General features: G+C 42.4%; 1 protein-coding gene across 14 annotated transcripts in view; it reads right to left on the reverse strand.

Moving 5' to 3' along the window:
• LOC310905406 (uncharacterized protein) overlaps window positions 1-16,521 on the reverse strand; it is a gene marked incomplete at its 5' end in the record, with an annotated part of 392,143 nt that overhangs the window by 225,948 nt on the left and 149,674 nt on the right. The window contains one exon of one of the 14 annotated variants that reach the window (XR_014588998.1): window positions 15,642-16,259. The exons of the other annotated variants lie outside the window; for them this stretch is intronic. Of the gene's footprint in view, window positions 1-15,641; window positions 16,260-16,521 lie in introns of those variants that run through there. 14 annotated transcript variants of the gene reach the window in all.

The following is a 16,521-nucleotide window of genomic DNA, read 5'->3' on the forward strand; positions in this document are numbered from 1 at the left end:
AAATATTCTGCATTCGCACAAGCTTTACTTGCCCCTTGTGTGCCCCACTTTGGAAGAATTTGCGTAATAGAAGTGAGACTCTTGGTTCATCAAACCACAAAACAGAAGCTAGTGACAAAAAACTTAGCTCCCCCCTAATTCTTGCAGAGGTGTCTGTGCTAGCGCACAGGAGTACACCAGTACAATACAGTGCTACTTAGCTGTAGGCTCCTCGTAAAGGCGATGAATGAAACAAGTCCCTGTTTTTAGGAAGAGCAGCCGTGAAGCCACCAGCCTATTGAAAAGACTTTAAGCCATCGCTATAGGGCTTACCTGCAACTTTTCCTACCTTGCTGCCTCAGTGAAGTTACCACTACGGTAGGTGGTAGCCAACTGATAGGTTTGTTTTTGCAAAGTGGGATGTTTCACTGGGTTTTAATGAATTTCACACACCCACAGTACCTCACTTAAAGTAATGCATTTCACCTTCTGCTTTAGGTTAGAACATCGGAAAACACATTTATCAGATCTTGTTTTCAGCATTTCACAAAAATAGTTAAGGGTTTCCATCCGCTTTCCCTCCCCGATGATGTTCTAAGAGATAAGGCATGAAATTTTTCCTATTGGCACAGTTTTATTACTCAGAAATTTATTTTTAAGTGTTCCATTGCTCACCATTTCCTATCGAGGGAGGTAACATCTATTTGCACCATTTGCATTCAAAACAGCAGAGCTACAAGGAGAGAGGAATTTATTCACCCACAGCATTACTTAAACCAGATGCCATATTAGAAACTACCATTAATCTGTAATATTTAGATTGGAAGTATCAACCAAAAAAAAGGAAGTTCATAAGCCCTTTGGGTGTGGAAATAAGTTCCCCTGGATTCCCAGGGAAAGGCAGAGGAAAAAGGAGATTTTTGTCTAGGAACAGGAGTCCCATTTTATGGTGTCTTGTTTGACTTCTGCTGTAGATCATAATCAAAGACAATATTTACTCAGTGCCTGTGAATCAGAGAAACATGGGGAATAATGGATATACAAATATTACATGTGCACACTACAAAAAAATTCGTCACAAGAAAATTTGGCAACTAAATGCTTAAATTAACATTAGCATACTCAAATCAGGGCTTTTGTGAGCAAGCCTGCTATCTTCAGCTTCTGTTTCACAAAGAATAACAAAAGTGGCTATTTTCTCAGAGCAGATGAAGGCATTTCAAATAACATTATGGAATTAAAAGGCATGTTTCCTAAACAAATGCACCAGCACAGGCAAACAATGGAGTTTCCTTCACCCAGTATCCTTTATTAGTTATAAGTATTAATGTTGCTCCAGGAGATAAAGGAATCTGGAAGGTGCTTCATAATTTCAGCTCTACTCAGACATCCTTAGTGACAGACGTTTCTAATATAGATAAGGAAGATGGAGCGGATATTAAACCAGAACATCTCCCCATCTCTGCTTTGTTATTCTCGCAGAGATTTACCTCAAGCACTTTCTCCGTGCGGTGGAACTGGTGTCAGTTATTGCAGATGCCATTGTGGTCTGCCCGAGAGGGAAAGGCATAGGTGTGTGTTAACATTCCCCACCGGTGAGAGATCTTCTCTACTGTGCATTATAATAAAAGAACGGGGGCATGCATATCAGTGGAGGGGGAAACCGGGGAAAAGAAAGAGGAACAGAGTTATTCACCCGCTCAAAAAGAAAATAAAAGGAAAACTAAAATGTCTCAAATTATGAGCTTTCATTCACACAGAGATTGATATTTGCTTTAGGACATGCACCGTTTAAAAACAATATATTGCCAGGCAAAGATGGAATTCTTTACTAGCTTTTAGCAATTTTCTACTGTGGCATCAAGTGATTTTTAATGGTGTTCTATGCCCCAGTGTAACACATTTAAACTTTTGAGCAGAAGCTTGCATTTGTTTATTTTTATCTGTATTTTGCTCCAGAATCCCCAGTGATTCATAGACCACAGGCTGAAACCAGGTTACTTTTGCTTTGTCTGGCCATTAGATGGCAGACAACAGAACGACCATGTCTGTGCATTGCGTCCTTGAGTTTGTGAAATAAGCATGAAAACGCTGCTGCTCTCTAAATTAGCTCGCTTCACATCCACTAACAATAAAGTGCTCAACATCCCAAAGGCCTTTAAAGTCACCTTTCTTCTTTTTGCTCCCAAACCATACATTGCAACAACTCAAATCCTGCAATAAAGTCACATAACAGCCATACCCTCCTCCTTGCCTTACAGTCAGTCGCATGCAACTTGAAGCAGAAAGCATCGTCCTAGCCTCCATTCCTCGCCATTCCTGCACTTGCAATTAATCTCTGCAATGAAGTAATTGGTCTCATCTGAACTATGACTGATTTCCCCACGGCAGGATTTCTCAACAGTATGAGAAAATGCCTGACGTTGCTCTGCTACTAAAGAGATGTTTAAGCAAGGGACAGTAACTGCACATTCAGAGCCTCATTTTGAATCAGCACCGCAATATTCGCCAGGCGATCTATTTACCGGCATCAAACAGACTTTGTTTTTCACAAGTCGGTGATAACGTCTACACACACCTACTGACATTGGGAGCACATCTGCAGTCCACAAAAAACAAATATGAGCACACAAACGTGTCTTATAAATTCAATCTGTTTCTGATTGTCAGATACGCCCATTTGAAAACCTACTTCTTGGTGTGATTGCATTGCTAATCTCCAAAGAATGCAAAAAAAATTGTGGAAAAACGTTCCCCACTGTCACATCAACAACGGGAAGTCTCCATCTACTGTGACTCAAACAAGGTATGACTGGCAGTACTCTAAGTGAAAGACCTGTGAACATATGCATCAACATCACCAGAGATCTCCGCCAGTACAAGCTGTGGAAGTAGTGCTGCATGTATCTCTTGATTATTTATGGCCTCTGCCCTATATAAATTGTATTCGATCATACCAAAAAACCCCAAACCCTACTATTTTTCCATAGGCATCCTTGCACAGCCTTTTGCTGGGAGCCTCTACAGGGAAGCCCTGCCTCTGTGAAAGCTGCTGTAACAAAGGAGTACCAGGTTTAGGCACTTTTTCTGCAGTCCAGCTTCATGAAGTGTTTGAATAATGTCCGTATGAAGCAGAGCCAAGAGTAACTTAATGGGACTCTTTATCTGTAGGATACATTTAGAGCAGGGAATGATGCAGCCGCACATACTCCTCTACATCAGTATTGAAAGCAATGCCAGCTTCAGCAAACGTGGTCAGGGTAAAGTATCTACAGGAGCAAATTTACATTTGAGTTAGAGGGCATTATAAAAGTCACAGTGATTTACAGGACCACAAAAATGGTATCAAGACATCAGCATAATCTGTTATTCATTCAAGAGCTGTATCCCATCCAACAATCGAGTTCCAAAAACTTTCGTAAAAAGTCCAGGGCACTTTTCAGAAAAGGAAATGACTGCCTATATGCTGTTACCTGAACCACAGAGATGTAAAGGGCATAAAATCTGGCTCTTAAATTGTAAGAGGTGAAACCCAACATAATGCTTGCAAAAAAAAAAAAAATCTTTCTCCATTATGCTTATTCACAGTAACTTTCCACAATTCTACTAAAAGGTGTCAGATGGAAGAGATCTGTGTTGGCACACCATGCCCAGGTCAGTGTTCAAGTGCAAGCCTTCCTCTAAGGCCCCAGAACATGGTGCTAAAGTAAAAGGGGGTCAAGTGTATTAAGCAGAGAGAAGTGCGTGGGTACTGCCCTACTGTGACAGGATAAACTCTTACGACCTTCCTCCACCCACTGTGCCAACCAATCCTCAGACCTGTGAGGATCAGTCTTGTGTGTCGGCTCTGTCCTTGGGCACAAGTGAACATGCAGAGAGCAGCCCCTACCCCTGAACCAGCATGAGGAGAGCCTGTATTTGAAGTTAACCAGCCAAGACCCCATCACTCACCCAAGACCAAACCACATATCAAATCAACCTGGCCCACTCGCACACCCACTCAATCCATTAGCCGGGGATTCAGTCATCTCCTGTAGAAACAATTACTTCTGCATATTAAACTCAAGGGCTGTGTGCTACATTATCTCAATCAGAAATTAATACTTCGGCATGCCAAGACTTGAAAATGTGCCCAAGAACTGGAGACCACAGCTGCCTAGCAATGTGCTTCATGGTCCTTCAGGACCTGTCTACAATTTATGGCACCACATCCACCAAGCGGAGCACAATACACAGCATGGCCAGTCTTAGCCCACACTGCTGCCAGCCTCTGGATACGGACTTTTATGGAATCTGTCACTTAAATGTGGAGCTTGTTTTTAAATTCTCCTTGTGAGTAATGCACAACACTTTTATTTCATTAATAATGTTACGAGATTAGGAGGTATTTTATGCCTGCAGTCTGCATGATCTGGAAATAATTTTAATAAGTACTACATCAGAGTGTGTTTGCTGCACAATAGACATCTACTTATGCTATCCTTCAATACACAGAAGGATGAATATGAATCCCACATGTGGGAAATTGTTAATATTATAGCACACAAGAAATCTTAGTGAATAGTCTCATAATATATTATTCATTACACATAGTGCTTGAAGACCGAGAGTTCCCATGACTACAGTACAAAACCAGTACACTCAGTGCAAACTTTGAGCTCTAAAACACATCCCAACATAGCTAGCTACCTTTCGGGTTACCAAAACAGGGTAACGATGCAGGTCATTATTCAGCACGGGATGACTAACCATGACCAATACGTATCATAGATATGATTATTTAGAGACATTACACTTCACTTGTTTTTTATCTCCTTGCAACTGCACTGTCGCAGATTTCCAGACCTACCTCTTGCACCGTGATACCCCTGCCTCTTTAGACTCTTAGTCCTTCTCTCGCTTCCTTGGTCTGCACGCATAGATTATCTTTTAATACATCTTTATTTAGCAGCACTAGAAATTTTAACTATGCTGAAATACGCATTGCATACATTGCTGAATTATACATGACAATGCTAGTTCAGTGCTGCACTGTCCTGAAGATACTCATATTATGAGCCAGAATTACAGTTTTCAGAGGGCCCACGTGTCTTTAAAGCCCAAGTGTTTGAACCAGTTGCGGTATTTTTCTGTTGAAAAAGATTTTTAAAGCCTGACCAAATTTTGAACTCGCAATTTTACAGGACAAAATATTCCTGGATATAATTCCGCATCTGCAATTTAGCCCTGTTGGATGTCTTAAAACTTTTCTACAGCACTAACATGATTGTGCATGTGTAATCACTCCAGTTACACCACCACTTACAAACTACCCTTTTCTAGTGGCTCAAAAGATCTCAGCTGGATATTCATGTATAATTATTTTCACATAGTCATCCTCTGCTTGTGAGGATTTACATTGGCCTGTCACTGGAAGTAATTGCTGTAAATTATTTTTGGCTGATGTTTTACACATCCAATGAACAAATGCACAAAGACCACACAACAGATAAACGCTGTTAAGATCTTTTCAAACCATTATGCCTGGTTCTAGACTACACATGACTGATTTAACAATGCTTTGATGATGGAGTAGGGGAGTCCCCATAGCTTCCACAAACAAAAACACACCCTGCCATTGCACTGGATGGGCACATCCATGTACTGAATTATTAAATCAGCTACCAATGTTGTAAGGTAAATGTTCATGACTTCTCCTTCTACACCAGCCACACGTGAGCTTGTTTCCCTTCCTGTCGTGCTTTGCTCAGCCACTGGCTTGGTTGTGCTGTCCACTTCAGTTCTGACTTTTTAAACTGTCTGGTTCCTCTCAAGAATTGCTCTGTCATCATTAATATATATATATTTTTTCCTTGCTATTTCGTTTTGGTGCATTTACTTCAGCATTTCCTTTCTGGCATTTTTAGAGCATTTGGCTTCAGCTATTTACAGGTGCACGCGCACAGCAGAATGGGAGAAGAGGGAACACGAAGAAAAAACTTCTAAAGGGAAGACGCAGTAAAAATACAACAGGTAATTGTCGGTACCCTGACTAAATCCTTTTCAACCAATTCCCTCGACACAGGCCTGAAAAATAAAACCATTATTACCCATTAAGCAAGCGTACATCTCCTGTGGCCAGCTGCCTCCAACTGGAAGGGGCTCTGCCTCTGGCCCAGGCAGCCCACAGGTAAGGAACATTTACAGGTACACGGCACCAAGCCCCACATAGCTGGGTGCTCCCCACCGCGTCGCCACGGGGGCATTAGCGCAGGACTTTTCCCAGCCCTGTTGCCTGCTTCTCTCCCACATTCCAACGGCCCGCTATTTTACTCTTCGAGCACTGACAATGAATAAAAGATGGTCTTCCTAAACACTGTGCAGCCTTCTGAGTCCACGGGTTCGCAGCCGAGCGGAGGCAGCCCTGGAAGCGTAACCATCCATGGGATTGCTGAGCTCGTGTGCGTGGCGGGCATTATGCAAAGCCAGCCACGATACGGGTGGCTGCCCGGGCTTTCAGAGACTGCGGAAAGACACTGTGTTTCACGTGCACTTGCTGTGCCTTCCTCCTTGCTCCCAGTTGTCCAACGCACCAAAGGCAAGGCAGGACCAGCAGCCGGCCATCTTCTCATGAAGCTCCCAGGATGTTTGGTCACTGGCTTCGTTAGGAGATGCCTCGGGCCTTAACAGCTTAAAGCCTTGACAAGGGCTTTTAACTATACACTTTTTCCTTCACTTAAAATTTAAGAAGCCTCTCAAACTCCCAAGAATTTGTATTTTAAGCCACTTTTGAAAAGCAAAAAGAATAATATGAACTATCATTATTGCTGAGGACTTGCAAGGCAATTTCAGCTTGGTATGGCTTGAAATGGCTGCTTCAGAAACCCACCAGAAATGAAGTTTCTGATGCAAGCAGCAGATACTTTAAACTCTGTTGTGTCCTTCTTTTGTTCAGTGCAAACAATATATTTTGCTGGATTAATTGAAATTATTCTGATAACCGTTTCCATGACCACCAGCTGTACATTTCTCCCTGGTTTCTGCTCCTGCTAGCCTTTAAGACACTAAAATCCTCTCCCTTGTGAGCAGATAGAGCCCACCCAAAATTCTGTTTAGAAACTCTCATGATTTAAATAAAGACAATGCAGTTTTGTTGTCACAGCAATCGTTATTCCATCGGATCATCTCAATGACTAATAGCACCTATTATGACTTTTAAACTTGGCAGATGCCAGCTTAGCATTGCATTGCGAAGATAAACATGTGTAACTTATGCTGTAACTAAGTCAATTGCAGTAAACAAGCACCAAAAGTCACTGTCAGCAAACAGAGCAGATGACAATTCTAAAACAAGGGCTGTGGCTTCCAAACTGTCTGCGTTTCATTTTAATCCTTCAGAAGAACTAGCGCAGAATAGACCTTTGTTAGCGTGCCTTATACTTCCTCTTTCGGCTCACTAATTATAGTTCTAAAAAAGATTGTAATTCTGAATAGAATTGGCTGAATAATTCATAATACTTACACTTGTCTGTGAGTGTTGTCTGCAAGTAGATCATGATCATCTTAGCTGTATTCATTATTTAAATTTATTTGCCAAATACCTCCTACAGATGGTTCTTGATCTGTAGTTACTTGGAAGCTGCTAGTTGCAAATATTTAAAATTTATACGCTGGGCATTCACAACTTGATATCTGGTCAAAAACATACATCTACTCATTTGCTTGTATACGCAATTACCATGCTTACTAAATCACTTATTAATTCCAAGCTATGTTTACACGAGAATGTCTAAGAGTTATTACCACGAGCCTTCAGCAGTGACCAGTAAGGGCGTTCATCAGGCGTGAGCTACATGTTTCCTCCCGGAGTCACGACCCTTCTGCTCCGTGTATAACAGCAAAGAGCCTTCTGCCCAGAAAAATATCACACAGCATACGCAGATGGCAGGGACAACACACAAACAGCATCACGATCCTCTGAACACGGGGACAATTGGTTTGGGAACTCATTTTCAGAGATGAGAAAAGGAGGTGAACTGAAAGGACTGAATCCCATCTTCTCACGCACGAGGCAGAAAACTAAGTGAAATAGAGACGAACCATCAGCTGAAATGCCAGGATGAAATGCCTAGGAAAGAGACTTAGCCAACTTGGCAAAAGCAGGTGCATTCCGGATGTGGATCTTTCAAAGACTCTTTGTTTAGGCAGACTACGTCCCAGTATTACAGGAGTTTTAAGTATTTGATGAGCCAGAATCTGGTAGCAGATGCTCCAGTATAAATCCATCTTCCACCACTGAAGCCACTGGAATTACCCCGTATTTACCACTGCACAGAGGAGATCAGAACATTTCTGAGTGAGAACTTCTGTTCCTTGATGACCTTTAAGAAACCAGAACTTCAACATATTTCTCAGGATTACTACAATTAAAACTGTGACCAATCTTTCATATGTACTTGAATGCAAACCACCCGTTCTGCTCTAGCTAGAAGCCTGTTCTCAGTGCAGCATTAGAAAGAAGGGAAGCTTCTTGTAACTCTAACTCCCTGAAGCCAAGGTGTCAGAAGTATAATTTAAGTCATAGATAAGTGCAGGACTGAACAAGTATTACATATAAGCAATTTGCTAATGCCCTCTATTTCTCCTGCCCAGAAAGAAGATGGAAGGGAAGGATGCGGTAACAGGAGCTTGAAATTCAACAGGATAGTGAAAAAGCAGTAGAAGAAGGAGCACAGGCTACAACCAGAAAAGGAGACCAAATTGTCTTAACACAGCTCTGCCTGAAACTTCGAATGAGTCTCACCATGAAACATACTGTCCTGTACAGATATTTTCTCAATGTTTTATTAGGTACAGAATAGTAAATGGGCTGTCATCCACATAACTGCTCCTGCACCATTTGCCAGATGTTGTTTGCGTGTCCACAGTAATGTGGTCATATTAAAACGTATAAAATTGTGATTTTCACCGGCTGCTCACCACCACAGCCCCTACTGAGTATCTTGGCCTAACGCAGGCTTTCAGCAAGATATAGTTGAGCAGACATTAACTGCAGATCTCACTTCTTCGTTGACCTACAGTACAAGTCAATTAGTGGCTTAATATTGCTCAGACATTCATTAAAGCTTGAAGTGGGCAGTTTCATCTGCTTGATTCTCACTGTTTAAGTGTGTCCAGGGAGAGTATTTATAATTGTTGAGTTGTGACCACGTACTTTTGGAGGAAAACCACAGATTATCTCTGCAGTAAGCAGTATGTTATCCAGCTATTTTCTAAGATCCGTACTCAGTCAAAATACAGAGATATTCTCCTATTATTAGAGCTACTCAACCACCAAGTTTTAATGTGGTCTTAGAGGGTGCTCTGCTGTTCCTATCTGCCTCATTTAGCGTACTACATTTTGACAACTTTGGACTCTGTAGCATCCCTTTCTCTTGTCTATCCCATTACCACCACTTAGGTAAGAAAACTATGTTTAGTGGTAAGATGGTATCAGTCAATAATTATGCTTCCTTTTAATAATTTAAAAAGGAAATGTTTCAGTCTTCGATAGTACTAAAAGAAAGTCCTGCACGTTATGTATTTACATTGATTCAGTTCTGGCCACCCACAATCACTGTCACTTGTATTTCGGCAGCATGTCAGAGAGATGCCTCCACACTCCTGATGAGATACACGGACACAGATTCAAATTTGTCAGGAGCTTAAGAGAGTTCTCATCGGGGATTAGCCCAGACACCGTCCGCAACAATTATAAATCATCTTGATAGGAAAAGCCTGGAAAGTGCATTTAGGAGTATGCAAAGTACATCACCGGGCCAAATGCATCCCTTCTGCTCCTGAGCACCAAGTCTCATCTCCATATCCACTGTGGCTGCTCAGCTCCTTCAGCTCTGCCAACCCGGGCCCTGCTGCTTCTCTCTCTGCCAGGGAGGTGTTAAGTATTGATTTTTGAAGTACTTCTTCAGAAACGTATGTGCTGTTACGTGCCCAGTCGCTATGAATGCACGCACCTCATTAACTGCATAACATCTAGTATGTAGCTACTGCAATTTGTACGTGTGAATGACATGATTTCAAAGTTTTTGCATGCTCGCCCCGTTTCAGCTCACAATTCCAGCACAGAAGGGACCACACTGCTGGCTCTTGAAGAGAAAGAGCAGGAACAGAAGGGAAAGGGTACAAACTCTCATACGAACATATGGGGAAGAAAGAGAAAGATCCCCTATTGAAGTCAATAGGGCTACAATGATTTATACTCCCTGCAAATCAGCTCCTTAATCTACAAAAGCAGGCTGTCATAGCGGGGCCTGGGCAGCTGGAGAGAATACAGCTGTGCAACAGCCACTCCGCTCCTTTTCGCCTCGAGCATCATTTGCAAAGCAGCCAGCTAAACTCCAGCTCTCGCCCCATTATTGATTGTGGTGGTTGCTGATGTAAGAAGCACAACACAAGTTAATTATTAGATTCGGGGTTAAGCTCGCCTGACTGGCAGTTAGAAGAAACCTTATCTTGATGTGTAAACTCCAGGAATAGGTCAAGGAAGAGAGCTGAAGGAAAGTAAACATGGTGCACAAGGCATGTGGCCTGTGGGTTTGTGTTCTTACCCCACAGCCTGCAACCTGCTCCCTGCAAACAGAGCAAGCCACAGTTAGACGCAGCACACGGAAAAGAAGATATGAAAAGCAACTGTACTGATGATTTATAGGTCTCCGGCTAACTGTTATCAAGCACAGAGGGTCTTATCTTCAGGTGATTTGTTCATGGCACTATCTTTACAGAACACTAAAAAGTATGAAATATCTGTCATGATAGCACACAAATATCCTGGACTGCCCCCTTTATAATGGATGGCTGAAAACAAGCAATAGTGGGCAAGGAAAATTAATGTCTCAAGAACAAATTAAAAAGGCACTTTCATAAGCTGAGGAATGACAGCGGATCCTTTCGGTAACGCACGCTCCACCTGCATCTCCCAGATGTTTAGCTGGAGGACGGGGTTATTGCTCCATGAGCACTAATGCCTTTGCTTACCAGAATACAAAGGTCCTGGGTAATGCAGGAAAGACCAGCACAGACCAGCCTAGCAGGGAGTAGTGATCTCTCACTTCCAATGCCTTTCCCTTGTAAGGCTGTTTGTCCCTTAAATTTCGCCTCGCGTTCCCTTTCTCAATTAAATCCTGATACCATCCCCTCCAACACCACATTTGGCTGTCTTGGGTCACCAAAGATCTCGGGTGGTATGCAAGCAGCATTTTTGTGTTTTTCAGGGAGCTTTACAAGAAAAAAGGAGGGTGTTACAGAGTTAATCCCAGCAGAGCAGGTGCCTCCCCAGGATGACAGCCTCAACCTGAACCATTCCTGCCCAGCTGAGCTGAGGGTGGGACCAGCACCGTTAATTCATCCTTTAACAGCACAGGGGGCTGTTAAGGAGGGAGGGTATGTTGGCACACACCTGCTATCCTACAGCCAAGCTCTGCACCTTCTTCTGTTACCCTGACTGAAGCGAAACCTTCCTGGCCACACGGTGCTCGCCACGAAGCAATCCTATCTGGCGGCGTAGAAGGGGCTGTAACAAAAACTGTCCTCTGCCAGCCTGCAACACAAAAGGTTCCTCCAACGGCTGCCGGAGCCCACAGCCCTGCTCCCACCAGTAATCCCCTCCTCCATAATTTAATAAGCTTCACCGTAGCGAGGTTCGCCCTCCCCCACCACACAATTCCCTTCCCCGTTCCCCAGACAAGCTATGACAGCCACAAAGAAGAAATATTCCCCGGTGCATTGTTAAAGGCCCAACTCCCCAAACCAAAGACAGGCTCAGTTAACATTAAAGCCTTTCCCCTTATGAGCAACCTGAGCTGAGATTAAGGAAGGAGCCCACACTGTCAACCTTCACCCTGATATGAGGCTGGTAACTAGGGCAACAGCATCTCACAAACACACCGTGCCATCCGATTTTGTCTTCTTACACCACAACACAAAATATGATAGGTAAGGGGATGGGCAAATAAAAGCCACACACCCCTCCGGCTCATATTTTAGTCCTGAAGTTTACCAAGAGCTAGGAAAGGTTATTTATTAATGCTGCCATTGATGCACAAAGATAATCTTTTTCACTCTGTATGCGTGGCGTACACCAGATGATAGCGTGCTCCTTTCTCGCTTGGACTCCAGCGTAATTATTTGCAGAAGGTAGCACAAAATGATCTTCCCAATATTAGACTCAAGCAGCTTGTCTGGTTTAGCTTGATCTTTATTTATAGACACAGTCTGGGAGCTTTCTGTATGCAGAGCAGGACATAGTGACCTACTCGGGCTCAGTTATATAATAGTTTCAAAAGAAGACTTAGTGTAAATTGACCCTAATCTGATCTTGAATTGTGACACATTATAACTCCAAAAATAAATCAGTATTTCTCTCACTCCATGCAATTCATTTGTTTCCACAACTGGAAGTAACCAAAGACTGATAAATCTAAGCGTTTCTTTGAGATTCCTTGAACTTTTAAAAACATCCCTCACATTATCCTCATTAACTATGAACATAACAATTGACTAATATGTTATTATACTATACAGCTCTGTAACATACTTAGCCCAGCTTCAGAGTCCATTTCCAAATGCAAATACTGCATTCACAGAGAGTAAGTTTAAAGAAAAAAAATCTGTGGTTTTTGAAAGCACAACCTTAAACTGTACTTGGCCAAATTTGCAAGGAGATGGAAACCTAGGCACACACTTAAGCACACCAGTAGCACCCCTTCCCCATCAATATTTGGGCGCACAAATTTACAACTCCCTCCCCACAAGCACTTGAGCTTGCAAGTGCTTTCCATGGGCATCTGGATTGTGTATTTCAGTTGTGCTCACAGAAAGGGAATACAAAAGAGGCATAAATATGGCTCAGCAATTAATTTGCAAACCTGAATCAGTATTCACAGATATTTTTACAGTATCTGCTTAGTTCTCGCTGATGAATAGCAGCTGTATGAAAATATGGGGACACATTTGGAATGATTTTTAACAACTTTGAACAATACCTTCCTGCCAAACAGCTGATATAAAAGGGTCTTGGTATCTATGGAAAACAGGCCCATCGCATTCTCACTTTATATTGATATTAGCTAATTAATTGGCCAAACTCATTATGCATGTTATTCAAATTTGGCCTTTCTAAAATGCCATAGCTTGGTTGAAAGTAATTTCTTACACAGTAGTAGTATTAATTTATAGTGATTGTTTGGTGGGTAAGAGAGGCTCCAGTCCTGCAGTTTGGACCAGTACGAGCAGATCGTTCTTTGCTGTTGCTGCTATCTGTTCCTGAAAAACTGCTTCTTGTCAACTATGCTTGTCCAACACTTCTGCAAATGAGTATTTGTGCATTTTGTGCCTGGGTCAGGCACTCACTTCTCACCAAAAAGCTCTTGATACAAGAACCTCAGTACGAGGACGCTGCTGATTTTCTGTACAGAATTAATGACAAAACACTGCACCATTTGGAGGGGTATTCTCATTCAGAAGTCTTGGCAGCTTGATTCAGGGCAAAAATACCTCTCCGGACACTGACAGTATGTTAGCACATGGAGGCACAGCATCTGAGCCCGCTGTGATACCCACAGAGAGCCCATAATAGAGTTCCTTACAAATGCCTTCCAAGGCATTATCTAACTTGCATTTTCCCTAATATAGCTTCTGAGTAGGGTTTGTTTAGTGAAGGTTTAGAGAACAACATACAGGGAAGAAAAAGCTCTTATTTTCACCACTCAGGTTCTCACTACTCCCTTCTAGTCCTCCACAGAATTCTCCTTCCAAGAGAAGGCAGAAGAGGTCTCGCCATCCTCCCTCCCTCCCGCCAAGGGAAGGCTGCAGGTAAGAGGGAGACGGCTGCACCCAAGGGAAGGCTCAGCAGTGCTGCGGGCACCAGCTCGGTCTCTGCAGCTGCTCCCCTCACCCTATTACCGCTTTAAAGCCACATCCCAAATCCCGCTTGATGTTCCAGGCACCAGACACGGGATATTCAACACCCTTTATCTTCTGCTTTGGCCTTCCCACGCCACACAAAGGCTCTGGCATCACAGTGACGATCTTATCTTCACGCTGGGGTCTGGAGGGTAAGGCATTGCTACATTCCTCTGTTTCTACATGCACAATCCAGGAGCAGAACCGATGGAAGTGAGGCTCCAGGCCAAAAACTTTTAAACAGAATTTACTCTTATTGCATCAGTTGCATTCCTATTAATGTGTTTAAATAGGCACTGGTATTTCATTTTTTCTTCAGAAATAATCCTTCTAAAAGACACTTATGTTTGCAAGTAGACATTATTTTTGGCAGGGTAAATGTACTGTGGAGGAAAGACTCTATTGTATGCTGCTTTATTTGGGAGTGAATTAGGGGCAGTAGGAATGAATTGCTTGAACTCCAGAAGAGATTTTATTACATACGTTTGGCATGGAGGAGGAAAAAAGTGAAAACTGTGCATATTTCTTCAGAGATTTTCAAAAATGAAAATAAAAGCTTCTTTTAATTGAAGTACCTTTGCTCTGAATAAATATTTTCATTCTTTACCCATAATACAAAATGTCTAATTGAATGTTTACTAATGAGCTTAAAATAGTTCATCTTGATATTGATTTTCCTTTTTACTTGCTATCACCATCTTGCATTTTAATTAAGTTAAAGAAACAGAAAGGAGAAAAGGAGAAAAAAATATAATCAATCCCAAAATATACCTTCAAAGAGATTTCTCAAGTTTTATAAGAAAAATACAAAGGTAAATCAAGTACAAAGGGGAAAAAAGTGTGATAGAAAGAAGCTTCAATAATAATTCTGTCTTGATAGCATCTTTGTTTTCAGAAGGGCCAAGAAACAAGTATTACCCAAAGGCAGGTAACCAGGTGATGAGAATATGGCAAATAATTCCAAGGTAATCAGGAGTGGTTTCCCATTGCAGGCATTTACCAAGAAAACAAAGAAATTGGAAAACCAAGAGACCACACAAACATCATAAACTTCAAATCGCGCCAAAATAAATCAGATGATCAGAGATTGCAGGACTGTGCAGATGATAGAGAGATGCAGGAATGAAGTATTCCAGAGGCACAATTACTGCAGAAGCGTGAAATAGCACCTTTTAAAGGTCACATTTTAGGGCTGTCTAAAATTGGACCCCTACTGAGTACTTACAATTCTATCTGAAATAAGTTTTCTGGTACAGATGGTTGGGGAGTTTCTGCTCTGACTCCACAGCTCCATGATAAAATGAAGGATCTAGGACCAGCAATATTCCAAGAACACCTGTACCCAACTCATCTGTGATATCACGACTCTCAGATATTGTGACATCCTGAAGAGGTATTCTTCACTTAAGATACAGTTTAATTTCAAAACCAAAATTCAGGAGGGAAAAAGCTCTCTTTCCTGGTTATCACTGTAAGATTCGAAGCCATGGTTTTCACTCTAGCCACCCAACATCAGGAAATTGGGGACACCACTGGGGACAGCAGAAAAGCCTTAATACAGCAGACATTTCAAAACTTCTCCCACATGACACCACCTGGGTGGTGTTTTCTATAAGAGCCCACAGATAGCTGGCAATTCAATTCCATAAACTCTTCGCATACAGCACTTTCTCTAGTCTTGCTAACAGTGCCTGGATTATAAGCATCTTTGGGACACAACCTACCTTCCATCTCACAGTTGGCATGCCGTCCAGGAGAAGTGCAACAGGAGCTTCTGCTTGATTAGATCCCAGGGTAATGCTATAATTCAACTTATTAGAGAAATATGTCTGAAGTCAGTAAGACTTCTTCATGCACCATAGTCAGTAGTTCTGTAGTCTTCAGGCAACATGCCTAAGTCTTCTCCCCCAAAATTCAGTTACATCAGTCCACAGGAGAGCTCAACCATGTAGTAAACCAACTTTCCATTCCAAAGAAAATCTCTTAATGTTAATTATCAGCATTCCCCAACTCTCCAGCCTAAGCAAACTTGAGAATTCGTGAGAGGGTTCACACTATAAACCTTGCACTCTGCAGCACCAAGTTGGCACACAGGTGAATTGCTTTATAGGCTGCAAGGGCCCCAAGCACACAGCAGCTGGGGCTTCCTCACCCCCACTGCTGAAGCAACACGAACAACCCGGACAAACCACTGCTTCCCCCTGCCTGCTCCTGACCTACAGGCTTGCTCTCAACAGAGCTGCCTCAATGTGTGGGACGAGGGATGTTGGTGGTCTCATCACCTCTCCTCAGAGGGGTAGGAATTTTGACCCAGGCCAGCCTCCCAAAAATTTCTTTTGTCTTCATCTTTAGGGAAACAACATTACCTCAAATACATCATTGAGAAGCCGTGTTCCGCTGTCAGTATAGGCTTCCAGTTCCCTACTTTCTCCTTTCCAGCATATCATCCACATAAACTACCCATCTTCCTCTATACCTACCCCATGACAAGAGTATTTATTGCAGGTGCTCAGTAATTACTCCAGTTACCTAAACAGCACCTGAGAATCAGGACGGGTGGAGAAAGAAATGTAAAGCAACCAGGCACTTTTCTGTAACACTGCA

Source organism: Anser anser (genome assembly GCF_964211835.1).
Source record: "Anser anser genome assembly, chromosome: 11".
Lineage (NCBI taxonomy): Eukaryota > Metazoa > Chordata > Aves > Anseriformes > Anatidae > Anser > Anser anser.